Below are 14588 nucleotides of genomic sequence, written 5' to 3'. Positions count from 1 at the left end.
TCCACGGTGGCTGCACAAATCAATACAGATGGCTGCCCGATCAATTCAAGTACAGTGTATCTGATAGACAGACTTTACAGGCCATGACACACCAATGCAGAGATTTTCCCAAGTCATGCAGCAGAATGGATTTTCTCTGTTTTCTCCTGATTAGATCCAGAGTGCATATTTTCCAACACAGAACACATGCAAATTGACAACAGGCTTTTAAATGTAATCAAGAAGAATGAACTTGTGTAAAAGCATTAATTTGTCTTAGTTCTATATTAGGATTTCCAGAGTTCAGTGATCTGCATTTTCCTTTGGTGTTTTCTCTTTCTGGAGAAGAGTTTAAGTCAACTAAGAGATGTTACCTCTGCTTCCCACTTGCAAATGAACCTGATGAGGGCAAGCTTCCAATAATGCCTTATTAGTAAAACCCCTTCTAGTTGGGGTAACTTGATGGGCATTGAGATTTTGCTTCTGCTCCCCACTATCTTCTAAACAGGTTTCAGTGACCAGCATCCGAAATGTTCATCACAGGATGAATCCTTTGAATGAATCCAAACCATCCTAGACCTTGCCTAGTCTCTGCTATCTCCACAAACCTCCCGAGCTCTGCTTCCCTGGCAATGACTTGGAAATTAATTAAGTGACGCTTCAGAGTAACGTATCTATCGCTTAAACATTGGAACCTTTTGTTCATGCTTAACTTTTTGGTACTAAGTGTCATTTTGTCATAACTATATTGTGAGGGCAACTATATGGGATTGTATATTAATTTTTTAATTCGGCTTGTATTTCTAATTATAATCCTTGAAAGAATTTAATATGGTAGTGTGCACATAGTGTATGTTCAGCAAATACTGGTTGAATTTTGATTAAAAGGTGACTTTTTAAAATGAGACTGTTAGGACCTTAAACACACCAGTTCAATTAATGTGTCAGCCTGAAATCATTGGTCTGTAATCACTTCTTATTTCCCCTTTACATTCTTAAGTGTACACTTAGAAATAGCAATTTAGTAATAGGAATGTTAACAGACTGCTTCACTAAAGGCTTTGAAAACAATGTATTAAACATGTAAGAAAGAAGCTGTGTTTTTTTCTTAAGTCAGTAAGAAGGAAGTGAGCGGTAACGTTACAGTAACAGACCTGTCCTGAGCAGAAACCCCCTGTCAGGCTTTGATAAGCACCTTCTCTCATCTGATCTTCATTCAACAGTGAACTATTCCTTATCCCTGTTTTACAGATGAGGGAGCAGAGGCTTTAAAAAGGTGAGCAACTCAGCCTTAGAACTTAGAGCTTCTAAATATTTAGAACTTACAAAGTTCTTACACATGTATTTCTTCATTTGTTCCTCTCAGTAAACTCAGGAAGTAGGAATTCTTGGTAAGCTTATAGTTGAGATAACAGAGCCAAGATGACTTGGGGCCCCTGATCCTGTCATGGGCAGGGTCATAACTAGTACATAAGACTGTGGTTTTTCCATTATCACATCCTGAACAATAATCGCCTGAAGAGTTATGAACTTTGTGGGGCTCCAACTTACTGCCCAGTACTAAGCAGAAATAAATACTATATATGTGTTTAGCAACATCCATTTGCTTCTAAAAGGTTATATTTGATGTATGCTTATTTCCACATTTTGAACAGAAACTTACATAAAAATAACCTTGTATCCTTGGGTTCAGGCTACCAGATAGATATTGAGTCTGACCAGTCCAAAAGAAGGACAAATACCTATTGTTTCTTAATACATACGTGCACCGTTACCAACTAAAATGAACATGAGGTCTCTGTGTCCCTTATTATGCTAGAGGATTTAGGTTTTTCAGGCAAAACTCTGTCCTTCCAGGAAGCAGAGAAGGGAAATGGAGAGGGAGGGAAGAGAGAGAGTAAGAAAGCATGAGATTGGGTGTGGTGGCTCACTCCTGTAATCCCAGCACTTTGGGAGGCTGAGGTGGACAGACCTCTTGAGCCCAGGAGCTGAAGACCAGCCTGGGCAACATGGTGAAACCCCATCTCTACTGAAAAGGTAAAATGTAGCCAGGTGTGGTGGTGTATACCTGTAGTCCCAGCTACTGTGGAGGCTGAGGGGGAAGAATCACCAGAGCCTGGAAAGTTGAAGCTGCAGTGAATTGTGATTTCACCACTGCACTCCGTCCTGGGTAAAAAGAGTGAGAGGAGAGAAAAGGAGGAGGAGGAGGAGGAAAGGGAGGGGGAGGAGGAGGAGGAAAGGGAGGGGGAGGAGGAGTGGGAAAGGGGAAGGAGGAGGAGTGGGAAAGGGGAAGAAAACAAGGAAGGAAGGGGAAAGAAAGAAAAGGAAGGAAGGAAAGAGAAAGAAAATGAAAAGAAAGAGAAGAAAGAAAGGAAGGAGGAGATCTTGGTGTTCTGGAACTTTCTATTGGAACATAGGCGCTACTGGCCTGTTGCAGATGTGCAGGGAAGCCCCAGCAGTGGGAGGATGCCCTTCATTCATTCTTCATTCACTCACTGGCACAAACATTCATAAATGCTTGCTGTCTCACCAGGCGCTACTCTTCTAGATGCTGAAGATACAGCAGTAAACTAACCAGTCTCTGTCATCATAGGATTTACGTTATAGTTGGGAGAATTGCACAATATGCAAAATAAATGTGTAAATTACAGGCTATATTATAAAGTGTTCAGGAAAAAAGCATAGGGGACATGTCGAGAGTACAGAGGGTGAGGTCTGTAATTTTCAATAGGGAAATTGGGAAGGCGTCCCTGAGAAAGTGGCCTTTGAGCAAAGGCTCCAAGGTGATTGCAGGAGTCCAGTCTTGTGATCCTTGGGGCAGAGGGAACAGCAGATACAAAGGCAGTGGTGAGCCCTGTGTGTTTCAAAGATGGTGAGGAGGCTGGTGTGCCTGGAACAGGGCAAGGGATACCAGGAGAGGTGGTCAGAGAAATAAAGGGAATTAGGTGGGAAGTTAATAGAGAGCTTTATATCATAAAAGAATCTGGATTCTGTTTTGAAAATTGTAGGAAAGTCTGAGAAGAAGCAGAGACTGCAGCTAGAAGGCTGTTGCTGTGGTCCACGAGAAAGGGTAGCTTGCAGGAGAGATTAGCTGTGTGGTTGGTGAGAGGTTTGGATTCTAGGTAGACATTCAGTGCTACTGATATTCAAATGCTTAGGTGCCAAGCACTGAGACCCAGGACACTGAACAGTTGGAGAACCAGTGTCATTTAAGAGTGAGTGGATAACACACTGCCTGTTTGTGAATACTACCTAGAGCAGGCGCCCCCAAACTTTTTACACAGGGGGCCAGTTCACTGTGTTGGAGGGCTGGCACATACTGTTCTCCTTTCATTGACCACCAATGAAAGAGGTGCCCCTTCCTGAAGTGCGGCGGGGGGCCGGATAAATGGCCTCAGGGGGCCGGGCCATAGTTTGGGGACGCCTGACCTAGAGTGACTGATGCTGGGGTGGGGGAGGCAATACTGTGTAGAAGGTTGCCTTTAGAGTTCCAGTCCTGCCGTGCCACATGCTGGGAGGGGGATTTCGAGCAGACTCATTTAGCCTCCGAGTCTATTTCCTTTCTGTAAAATGGGGAAGTGACATCTATTTGGATACTTAAAACATATAGCCGGGCCCGGTGGCTCAAGCCTGTAATCCCAGCACTTTGGGAGGCCAAGGCGGGCGGATCACGAGGTCAAGAGATCGAGACCATCCTGGTCAACATGGTGAAACCCTGTCTCTACTAAAAATACAAAAAATTAGCTGGGCATGGTGGGGCGTACCTGTAATCCCAGCTACTCAGGAGGCTGAGGCAGGAGAATTGCTTGAACCCAGGAGGCGGAGGTTGCGGTGAGCCGAGATCGCGCCATTGCACTCCAGCCTGGGTAACAAGAGCGAAACTCCATCTCAAAAATAAAATAAAATAAAACAAAACATATAAATAACAAATATGGATTGCTTAGGACAATTACTATAATCAATAGGGTAGACATAGAGGTAACATTTGGATTCTTTTAAGTGGCAGAATAATGTTATGGTTAAGAGCTCAGATTCAGAAGCCATACCTCCTGCATGATCATGTACAAATTACTTAAATCCTGCATGCCTCATTTGTAAAAAGGGTGACACACACCTATCTGAGGTGTTGTATTGAATAGCTGAGTTGGTATGCAAGCATGTAGAGCACTCCTTCCTAGTGTTGCTGTGAGTTCCGAAGAAGTTGTTCAGAATCCCCTAATAACATTAGCTTATTTGGGCTGCATTATACCTATTTCTAGTCCATTTTTATTTCAATGTTTTCTAAATCCACATTTTGCCTAAATTGCCAAACAATGTCAGTTAAACCAAACCATTTTATTTGGTTTTCTGTTTATTCATCCCATGCAATCAGAGTGTCTCTTTAATTTCTTCTTGGATTAGTTGTGTTTACCAACAGCTCTGGAAATACATTCCAGCCTTCAGAAAGAAAACGACAATAGTTGTAACAAGGTATTAGAGGTTGTATAAACTTGTCTTACTTGAAGTTAATGGGAAAAATGTGGAGAAAAAAATAATGAGGGGAAATTTTGAAAATTGGGCAATGATGTTTAACCAAAATGACGTGCATTTCTGAATGTAAATGCACAACTGTGTTAATGCCTTGCCGGCTGCCTGCCATCCTGAGGTTTTATCACATCATAATGCAGTGATGAGGTATTTCTTTGCCTTTTTGGTTTTTCTACTTGCAGATGCCAACAATGATTATTTGTAATTTCAGAAATAAAGATGCTCAAAAGCAACATCTGTGGTTCCATATTTTTCTGTGGGATTCAAAATGCATGTCTTATTCCTATTTGTAACCAGGGAATATTTGCAGTGAAACATAATTCCTATGTACTTGATTTAGCTCTGGGCCAGATTGACTAAAAGGTTTTAAAATGGTGCCCACGCTTTCGGTATCTAAACTATGTGGAGTCTCGACCTTTTAATCCCTATTTTCTTTAATACAAATAAAAGAGAGTTTATCAGTTGATTCAGATGAGTGGGGGTATGCCATGTAAATTTCAAGGAATTATGCACTAAATTACAGGACCCATTTGGGGGCTTAAATATTATTCTCCACTACACAAAACTGGCATGAATTTTATTTTAACTGAAATGGCACATAGTGGCAGGCAATTGTTTTTGTTATTGTATTTCCTATCCTGGCCTCCAGAACCTAAGGACAATGAAAGGGGATGTTCATTTATAATTTGACCTCCTGAATTGTTCTTGAAATGCAATTTAATCCTCATATCAAGCAAAGTCTAATGCTGTATTTGCCAGTAAAATAGCCATTTGCATTTTTTATTGACAATACAAATTGTGTTTAATCAGGCAGTCAGCATGTTAGCATTTCCAAATGACTGAAGACCCATTTTTGTTCAACTACGTCCTGTTTTGAGTCAAATGCATTTTGTTGATTTTAATGATCAGGGCACATAAAGTTGCTCTTTAACACTGCGCTTTTAAAAAATAAAATGTCCAAGTCTGACATAGCTATAGTTTTTCTTTTTTTAATAATATTTTCTTTATTTACAACTTAGAATCAACAAAGACAGTCCAAGTGACCAAATGGGGAGATGACTGAAACCCCCAGGGCCCCAAATGGAGCAAAGCGAAAGGGAAAACAAGAGTAGAAAAAAAATGTCAATGTAAAAAAACAGCTCCTCCTTCTTCCCTCCCCATGGAGGCTGAGGGGACCAAGTCTCCACCTTCCCCCTAGCCTTACCTAGCTTAAAATAAATTAGAACAAAAAACCTCAAAACAGGGCCCTTAGAAGTGAACAGGGCAGGTATGACTTCAGGTAACTCCAGATCAGGGGCTTTGCACACTTCCACCCTGTACCCCCTTGTCCTGCCCCAGTCATTTTGAATGGGGGGTCTGCATCCAAGAGATCACTCCCCAGTGTGGCCTTGTGAGAATTCAATCTTACTTTATCCATGTCCCTCCTTCAGTAAATGTCCCTCTATCCCTCCCCCACTGCAGAGCCAGCTCTCCTAGAGGAGAGCAGGGGGGTAAGATGAAGAAGTCACAGTAAAGGGGAAAGGAATGGGTGGGGCAGGGTGGTCTAGGAGTCCGGTCCTGCGGAGCCTTCCTGCCCCATGTGGCCTGGCCCCTTAGCCTGAATCTGATTCACTGGTGTCTGAAGAAGATGATGATGAAGAGGAGGAGCTGGAATCTGAGCTGGAGCTGGAATCTGAGCTGGAGCTGGAAGCGCTGAGATGTGACACTGCTACTTGCTGTGTAGAGGATGACTCTGTTTTCTCACTTGCTTTCCTGGGGGGCTTTTTAGTGGAATTGAGCTGTCCACTGACATCTCCTAACCGCTTTTCTAATTCCTGCTTTTTCTCCAAAGCCACATCTTCCTTAGTCTTTCCCACAGGCTTCTTAATGGTATAAGGCTTCTGGGGTTTCTTACGTAGGCAGGAAAAGACATAGCGCTGAAGCTCTCTAAGTGTGGATGGCTTGAGTGTTTCAAAATCAATCTCAATCTCTTCTGGGTTTGAATCACGTAAAGAGGGCTCCCTGGCTTGGATTATCTGCACAACTCGGCCCAGCTTCTCTCCAGGTAATTTGTTGATGTCCAGGCTCAGCCGCCACTTTTCGTCACAACTCATGGGCCTGCTCTCTTCCTCCTCCTCTGAATCATAACCTATAGGCATGGCAGGTGGGGCTGTCTTTGCGGCCTTTTTGGGGAGGTTGGTGCCACATCCTCCAGAAGGTCCCAAACCAGAAGGGCTTAAAGCAGTATTGCCAGCTCCACTGCCAGTTGCTTTCTTGGACTTCTTGGGCTGAGGTGGGCAGGGTGTCTGAGGCCCCTTGTCATCTTCATCGGCCCCAGCTTGTTCTTGATGATTCTCTGCCTTCTGTTTCTTCTTTTTCTCTTGTTTCTCTCTTTTCCTCTTGGGCTTGGATATTGGACCCTGGGACAGAGCAGCCAGTTGTTCGTGTACTGCCCGAAGCTGTTCCTGCAGTTCTGCCAAGCGACGAGCCCTTTCTTCCTCTGAGTCTGAGCTTTCACTCTCCTCTTCTTCCTTAGAGGAGCTCTCACTGCTACTTTGATCAGTGGAGGACTCTGAAGATGATTTGGCCAAGCCAGGGGGCATGGCAGTAGAGACTGGTAAAGGCCCTGGTTCCAGTGGTTCATCTGGCATCTTGGCATAATAGAACTCAAATACATCCTGTAGCTTTTGTGCCATTGCCACAACATCGTGATCTGGGGGATTGTACTTGTAGCAGTTGGAGAACATAAGCCATAGGTCAGCAGCAAACTCCTGTGCATGCCGGTAATCACGGTTCTCCATCTTCTGCTTGATAGTGCTGAGGTCCATAGGGTGCTTAATGATGTCATGGTAGTCATGCAGGCCAAGTGCAGAAGCGTCCACTGGTTTATAGAAAGGCCAAGCATAGGCAGCATGCTTCTTAGAGAGTAATTCCTTCAGAATGCCATTGCAATGCTTTAATTGTTCTGAAAGCTTTCCTTTCTTAGAGCTCTGGTGTTGTTGCTGAGAGTCAGGTAAGTCTTTGCGCGGTGGATTGATGGGGCGACCACTCTCTCTATGCATAGGGGGATGCTGTGTTGCCTTAGGCTTAAGACTCCCAGAAGGGCTAGCTGGGGAATCAGGAGCCAGGATGGCTGTAGATGTACGGGTGGTAGTATCTGCTTTCCGCTTTACACCTTTTTTCTTGGGAAGGGGCTGGGCCAGAGGAGCTGCATTAACATCAGTGAGTGGAGGTCCAGCGGAGTGCAGGGACTTGAGAAGTGGAGAGGAAATGACTGATGGGTGGGGAATGTTGAGGACAGTGGTAGACATATCAGGTGGTGGAGTATACAGGGCTGTGTGTGACACAGAAGAGACAGCAGGCACGTGATGGGCACTGGTAACACTGCCCTGGAGTGCTGCCAACTTGGCCCCCTTCTTGTGGCTATTCTTAGGGATGGTCACCACCAGCTCTTGTTCCTCTTGTGGCATTGATGCAACTTTCTGTAGGAAGATCTTTTCCAGCATTTGTGCCATTAGGACAATATCATCAGTGGGCTTGTTGTAAATGTAACAGTTGGTGAACATGCTATTAAAATCTTGAATACACTCTGAGGCAGTCCAATAATAATTGTTTTCAAGTCTCCTCTTAATAGTACCCATGTCCATAGGCTGTTTTATAATTTTGTGGTAATCCTGTAGACCCAGTTTGATAGCATCCACAGGCTGCCGGAATGGCCATGCAAACTGATGTTTCCACAGAGCCTTCATCACTACCTTGTGTAGGTATTGCAACTGGTTGGTAACTCGTCCTGGCTCTTTGGGATTGGACACCTCCGGCGGTAGTGGGTTGGCAGGGGTCAGTTGCAAAGCAGGCACCGAAGCCATTGTGGGGCTCTCAAATCCCTCATACAAGAGGGAAGGCTTTGGAATCCTTTCCCCTGGCACCCCTGCTTCTGGGCCCAGCCCCAGCAATCCTGCATTCCCTTCCCCAGGGAGCTTGTTGTGAGGACTCACGTTTTGCAGCATCTCAGCCCCGGAAAGTCTGGATGGCCTCAGTTCCCCTCACTGCCTGGCTGGGTCCAGCATCACCCGTAAGTGGGTGGGAGGCCGTTGCTCTTGGCCCTCCAGGCGACAAACCCCAGCCCTGCCGGTAGGAAAGCAGTGACTTCGGGGGCCTCGTGGAGAGCTCGGGACAGCTTGGCGCACTCTGCAGACAGTGGACAGCAAGAAAATGGCGGCGGCCTCCGCTGAGGCAGGTGACTGAGGAGGGACTGACTCTTCAAAACAAGACAGTCCCTGATCTCAGACACCGTCGTCAGTATACCCTGCCGTTGGTCTGCAGGGATCCTGTCTTCTTGTTGGGACCCTGTGGGTCCCGTTTTGATCTCGGATGGAGGCGGATAAATACGAAAAGTCGTTTAGGGGGCCGCCGCTGCCGCCTCCATCCCTGAAATCCTCTGGAGGGCAGGGTAGAGGAGTGGGCGGACTCTGAGGACTGGGCGGGGCTGGAAAAAGCAGCTTCAGGGGCTTCTATGGGGTCTGTACCGTCCGCGGGACGGGTGATAAACCCGGATGAAGGCTATGTCCAAGCCCGTGGACGTGGATTGTAATGGCGGCCCCAGACGACTCGAGGACTCTGTATTGGTACGCAGAATCCTCCAGCCGGTTCCACAAGCCGCTCCGCTCCGGTGTAAGATGGCGCCGCCGAGGCCCGCGTCAGCCCCTTTCTATAGAGGTGGAGAGGCGGGGCTTCGCCGCTCATGCGCGCCCCCTGCTTGAGTTCCCCCCACCCCCTCCACACGCCTGCGCTCACCCACGCGCAGGAAGCAGCTCAGTGGGGGAGGAACACCTCTCCACGGGCGCTTTTCCTATTGGCCAGCGGCAGCGATGACATCATAAACCTCATTTCCAAGGTGTCAGTCACCGGGTAGAAGAGTACCACAGAGACCCACAGGAAAGTGGCGACCGGCCGCATCGCCAAGCCAATTGGCTGAGCTGTGGTTGGCGGACTCCAGGGACAGAAGGCGGTTGGAAGGGGTGCAGAAGCCATCGTCCCAGTGCCTCCAGCACCCTCTTCCGCCTCCCCTTCCAACAAAGTCTTCCCAGGCGTCCATACATGGCGCGACCGGAGACTGCCAAGCTGGAGCAGGTCGTGCCGTTGGTAGCTCCTCCATTGGCCAGACCGGCAGGAAAACGGGAGGGGTCGCGTGGGCGGATGGGTGGTGGTTCTTGGTGGTAGGGCGGCTGCAGCGAAGAATCTGGATCCTGAAGCCTTCCAGGGAGCTTCCAAAGTTGCCCTTGGCTTGGTACCGGGTGTGTAATCCCGGGTGTCACTCCCCCACCCCCGCAGGAAACGAAGCCATGTTGGAGCAGAGGGCGTAGTCCCCAGCCCCTCCCTTCCAGAGCGGGCTACGGGGTGGGGAGACATCCGGCCTTGCTGCCATGTCAGCAGCACCCCGGTTAGCTGATCGGGGTCTCGTGCCCACTGACCCCCCCACCCCGCCATCTCCTGCAGCTGCGAGTACAGGTTTTCCAAACGTTCCTGGGGGTCACGCAAGGGACCAAGGGGTCTGCATGGCGAAGGCCTATGTTCTGAAACCCAGAGCGCTCTAATGCTGCTGCTGTCCAAATCCCCAGCTTCCTGTCCCACGACTGTAGACTCTGTCCCCCAACTCGTCTCTCTGTAGGGGTTCAGCATGGCTGCGGCAGCCCAGGAACACACAGCGCAGGCGCAAGGGTGCGTCCTCGTAGCTATATTTTCTTGTCTCCAGAAGAATGCCAGGAAGCTCTTAAATTCTTAAATTTACACACTTAGGAGATGTTAGCCCAGCTTAGAAGAACAATTAGAACATGTTTCTACAAATTTATTTTATTGTCGAAAGGACCGTGGTGGGGTGGACATAGTTCTGAACCAGAAATGGAAAGGCTACAGTTGGATGATTATTCCCATAAAGAAAGGAAAAGTTAGTTCGCTGGTTTCTAGCTATGTGACACCTCGCTTCTCTGGGCCTCAGTTTCCTTATTTAAACAGGAAGGACAACAGTGTTCTTTAACTTTCTCTAGGATGTTCATGAAGCTTTATCCTTTCAGAGGTACTGTGGAAGCCCAGCTCTACTATTACTAACCAGATGACCTTAGGCAGGTTCATCAATCCCTGCCTCAGTTTCCTCATCTGTATGGTGGAGGCAATAATAGTACTTTACAGGATTGTTGTGAGTAGGAGTTACTATATGTAAAGTTTAAAACAATGCTTATAGTATGGGAAGTGCTGTTTATATTTGCAGGTATACCTTTGTCATTATTCTTATTAATAGCACCTTTGTCACAGGGTTGTTGTATGGACTAAACCAATTTATATTTGTAAAGTACTTAAAACAAACCCTAACATATGTTGTAAGGTACAAGCGTTTGGTATTGTGATTATTATTAGTTCACTACCGTTTATTAAGTGCTCACTGCATGTCGGATGTTATATCAGGAATCCTCACAGCAACTGGTGAAAGGACAGTTAGTAGCTTCACTTTTCTGTAAGCTTTACATAAAGAAAAAGGCTCCAAGTCATTAAGACACTGTGCCAAGTGAACATGCTGAGTGCATGGCAGAATAGGACTTGAACCCAGGGCAACCTGACCCCAAGGGAGATGCCCTTTAATGCCTATGCTTCCTTAGTCCTGTGTTCAGGCCTCAGAGTCCTGAGCTTGGAGTCCACTTTAGATGAGGTTCTCTGTGAGCATTCCAGGCCCTTTTCCTGCCACACAGGATGGCACATCCTTAGCCTGGCCTCCATAGACATCATGGTAACCTTGGCTGGGCCTTAATTTACCACTTACACCCACTGAGACCGCTTGTACTTGGCCTGGCTTCCTTTACTGAGAGAAAATGGGAGTCCAAGGCTGGGGGTCTATTTTGATTTCCCTTTCTCCCAAATACCTGCTTCAATTGTATCACTTCCTTTACTGCCTCCTCCAACCCTTGTCTCCATCCTGTTATTCCTAATCCAATGTGCATTGCCAACATAAGGTGTTAGGATAATGATGATGACAGTGATGGATTCTAGTATGTTTTGGAGAAGACATTCATTGATAATGGTAAATATCAAATTTGTTTACATTGGTCCACATAGACACAGATTATAATAATAACAAACATTTATTGAGAGTTTAGTATGTGCCAGAACTGTTCTAAGCAGTTAATACATATTATTTTATACTCACAGCAACACTATGCAGTAGGTGTTCACACTGTCTGCAATCTACAGATAAATCAACAGACCATAATCTGTAGGGAGTTGGAGTGGCTTTGAGAGGAGCAGAACTGGCTGATCCCTGAGAATTTAATTCCACTCATTTCTTCTTACCTGGGTCAATTGGTCACACACAATTTTCCTAGCACTGTGCTATTGCAACCAATGCGAGCGAGGTAGAGGAATAAGCATAGGAAGGAACAAGCATGTATGGGGCATTTAATGTGCCCAGCATGGGGCTACATCCTTTATATATGTTACCACATGTCCTGTTGACAGCAACCCTATAAGGTAGGTAAGTGTCCCATTCTCCTGTCAGAGATGACGATGAGAAACTGAGCCGTTAAGTGAGTTGCTGTACCTTACATTGTTACATGGCAAAGCCGGGGTTTGAACTCAGGTCTGTCTAGGTGTGATGCTCAGACTTTTTTTTTTCTTAATTGCATTTTAGGTTTTGGGGTACATGTGAAGAACATGCAAGATTGTTGCATAGGTACACACATGGCAGTGTGGTTTGTTGCCTTCCTTCCCCTCACCTGTATCTGTCATTTCTCCCCATGCTATCTCTTCCCACCTCCCCACCCCCATCCCTCCCCCATTTCCCCCCAACGGACCCCAGTGTGTAGTGCTCCCCTCCCCATGTCCATGTGTTCTTATTGTTCAACACCTGCCTATGAGTGAGAACATGTGGTGTTTGATTTTCTGCTCTTGTGTCAGTTTGCTGAGAATGATGGTTTCCAGGTTCATCCGTGTCCCTACAAAGGACGCAAACTCATCGTTTTTGATGGCTGCATAATATTCCATGGTGTATATGTACCACATTTTCCCTGTTCAGTCTATCATCGATGGGCATTTGGGTTGGTTCCAGGTCTTTGCTATTGTAAACAGTGCTGCAATGAACATTCGTGTGCATATGTCCTTATAGTAGAATGATTTATAATCCATTGGATATATACCCAGTAATGGGATTGCTGGGTCAAATGGGATTTCTATTTTTAGGTCCTTGAGGAATCGCTACACTGTCTTCCACAATGGTTGAACTAATTTACACTCCCACCAACACTGGAAAAGTGTTCCTGTTTCTCCACACCCTCTCCAGCATCTGTTGTCTCCAGATTTTTTAATGATCACCATTCTACCTGGCTTGAGGTGATATCTCAATATGGTTTTGATTTGCATTTCTCTAATGACCAGTGATGTCGAGCATTTTTTCATATGTTTGTTGGCCTCCTGTATGTCTTCTTTTGTAAAGTGTCTGTTCATATCCTTCGCCCACTTTTGAATGGGCTTGTTTGTTTTTTTCTTGTAGATCTGTTTGAGCTCTTTGTAAATTCTGGATATCAGCCCCTGGTCAGATGGGTAGACTGAAAAAATTTTTTCCCATTCTGTTGGTTGCCGATTCACTCTCATGACTGTTTCTTTTGCCGTGCAGAAGCTGTGGAGTTTGATTAGGTCCCATTTGTCTATTTTGGCTTTTGTGGCCAATGCTTTTGGAGTTTTGGTCATGAAGTCCTTGCCTACTTCTATGTCCTGAATGGTTTTGCCTAGATTTTCCTCTAGGGTTTTTATGCTGTTAGGGCTGATGTTTAAGTCTTTAATCCATCTGGAGTTAATTTTAGTGTAAGGTGTCAGGAAGGGGTCCAGTTTCTGCTTTCTGCACATGGCTGGCCAGTTTTCCCAACACCATTTATTAAACAGGGAATCCTTTCCCCATTGCTTGTTTTTGTCAGGTTTGTCAAAGATCGGATGGTTGTAGGTATGTTGTGTTTCCTCTGAGGCCTCCGTTCTGTTCCGTTGGTCTATATCTCTGTTTTGGTACCAGTACCATGCTGTTTTGATTACTCTAGCCTTGTAGTATAGTTTGAAGTCCAGTAGTGTGATGCCTCCTGCTTTGTTCTTTTTGCTTAGAATTGACTTGGCTATGCGGGCCCTCTTTTGGTTCCATATGAAGTTTAAGTTTTTTTCCAGTTCTGTGAAGAAGGTAATTGGTAGCTTGATGGGAATAGTGTTGAATCTGTAAATTACTTTGGGCGGTATGGCCATTTTCACGATGTTGATTCTTCCTAAGCATAAACATGGAGTGTTTCTCCATCTGTTTGTATCCTCTCTTATTTCGTTGAGCAGTGGCTTGTAGTTCTCCTTGAAGAGGTCCTTTACGTTCCTTGTTAGTTGTATTCCTAGGTATTTTATTTTCTTTGTAGCAATTGTGAATGGCAGTTCGTTCTTGATTTGCTTCTCTTTAGGTCTGTTATTGGTGTATAGGAATGCTTGTGATTTTTGCACGTTGATTTTGTATCCTGTGACTTTGCTGAAGTTGTTTATCAGTTTCAGGAGATTTTGCACTGAGACAATGGGATCTTCTAGATATACAATCATGTCATCTGCAAATAGAGACAATTTGATTTCCTCCTTTCCTATTTGAATACTCTTTATTTCTTTTTCTTGCCTGATTGCTCTGGCTAGAACTTCCAGTACCATAGTGATAGGAGTGGTGAGAGAGGGCATCCTTGTCTAGTGCCAGATTTCAAAGGGAATGCTTCCAGTTTTTGCCCATTCAGTATGATATTGGCTGTTGGTTTGTAATAAATAGCTTTTATTATTTTGAGATACATTCCGTCAATACCTAGTTTATTGAGGGTTTTTAGCATAAAGGGCTGCTGAATTTTGTCAAAGGCCTTCTCTGCATCAATTGAGATAATCATGAGGTTTTTGTCTTTGGTTCTGTTTATGTGGTGAATTACATTTATGGACTTGCGTATGTTGAACCAGTCTTGCATCCCTGAGATGAATCCTACTTAATTATGGTGGATAAGCTTTTTGATGTGCTGTTGCAGTCTGCTTGCCAGTATTTTATTGAAGATTTTTGCGTCTATGTTCAT

The 14588-nt window shown here is 45.3% G+C and overlaps 1 protein-coding gene and 1 pseudogene across 6 annotated transcripts in view; one reads left to right on the top strand and one right to left on the bottom strand.

The window, feature by feature from the left end:
- Positions 1-14588, top strand: part of DAB1 (DAB adaptor protein 1) — a 1282121-nt gene that overhangs the window by 911403 nt on the left and 356130 nt on the right. The window lies entirely within an intron of this gene.
- Positions 6099-8492, bottom strand: LOC101046247 (bromodomain-containing protein 2 pseudogene; annotated as a pseudogene).

The sequence above is a fragment of the Saimiri boliviensis genome, chromosome 11 (assembly GCF_048565385.1).
Source record: "Saimiri boliviensis isolate mSaiBol1 chromosome 11, mSaiBol1.pri, whole genome shotgun sequence".
Taxonomy (NCBI): domain Eukaryota; kingdom Metazoa; phylum Chordata; class Mammalia; order Primates; family Cebidae; genus Saimiri; species Saimiri boliviensis.
The sequence above is the reverse complement of the archived record's forward strand: the minus strand, read 5'-3'. Positions and strand labels throughout refer to the sequence as shown.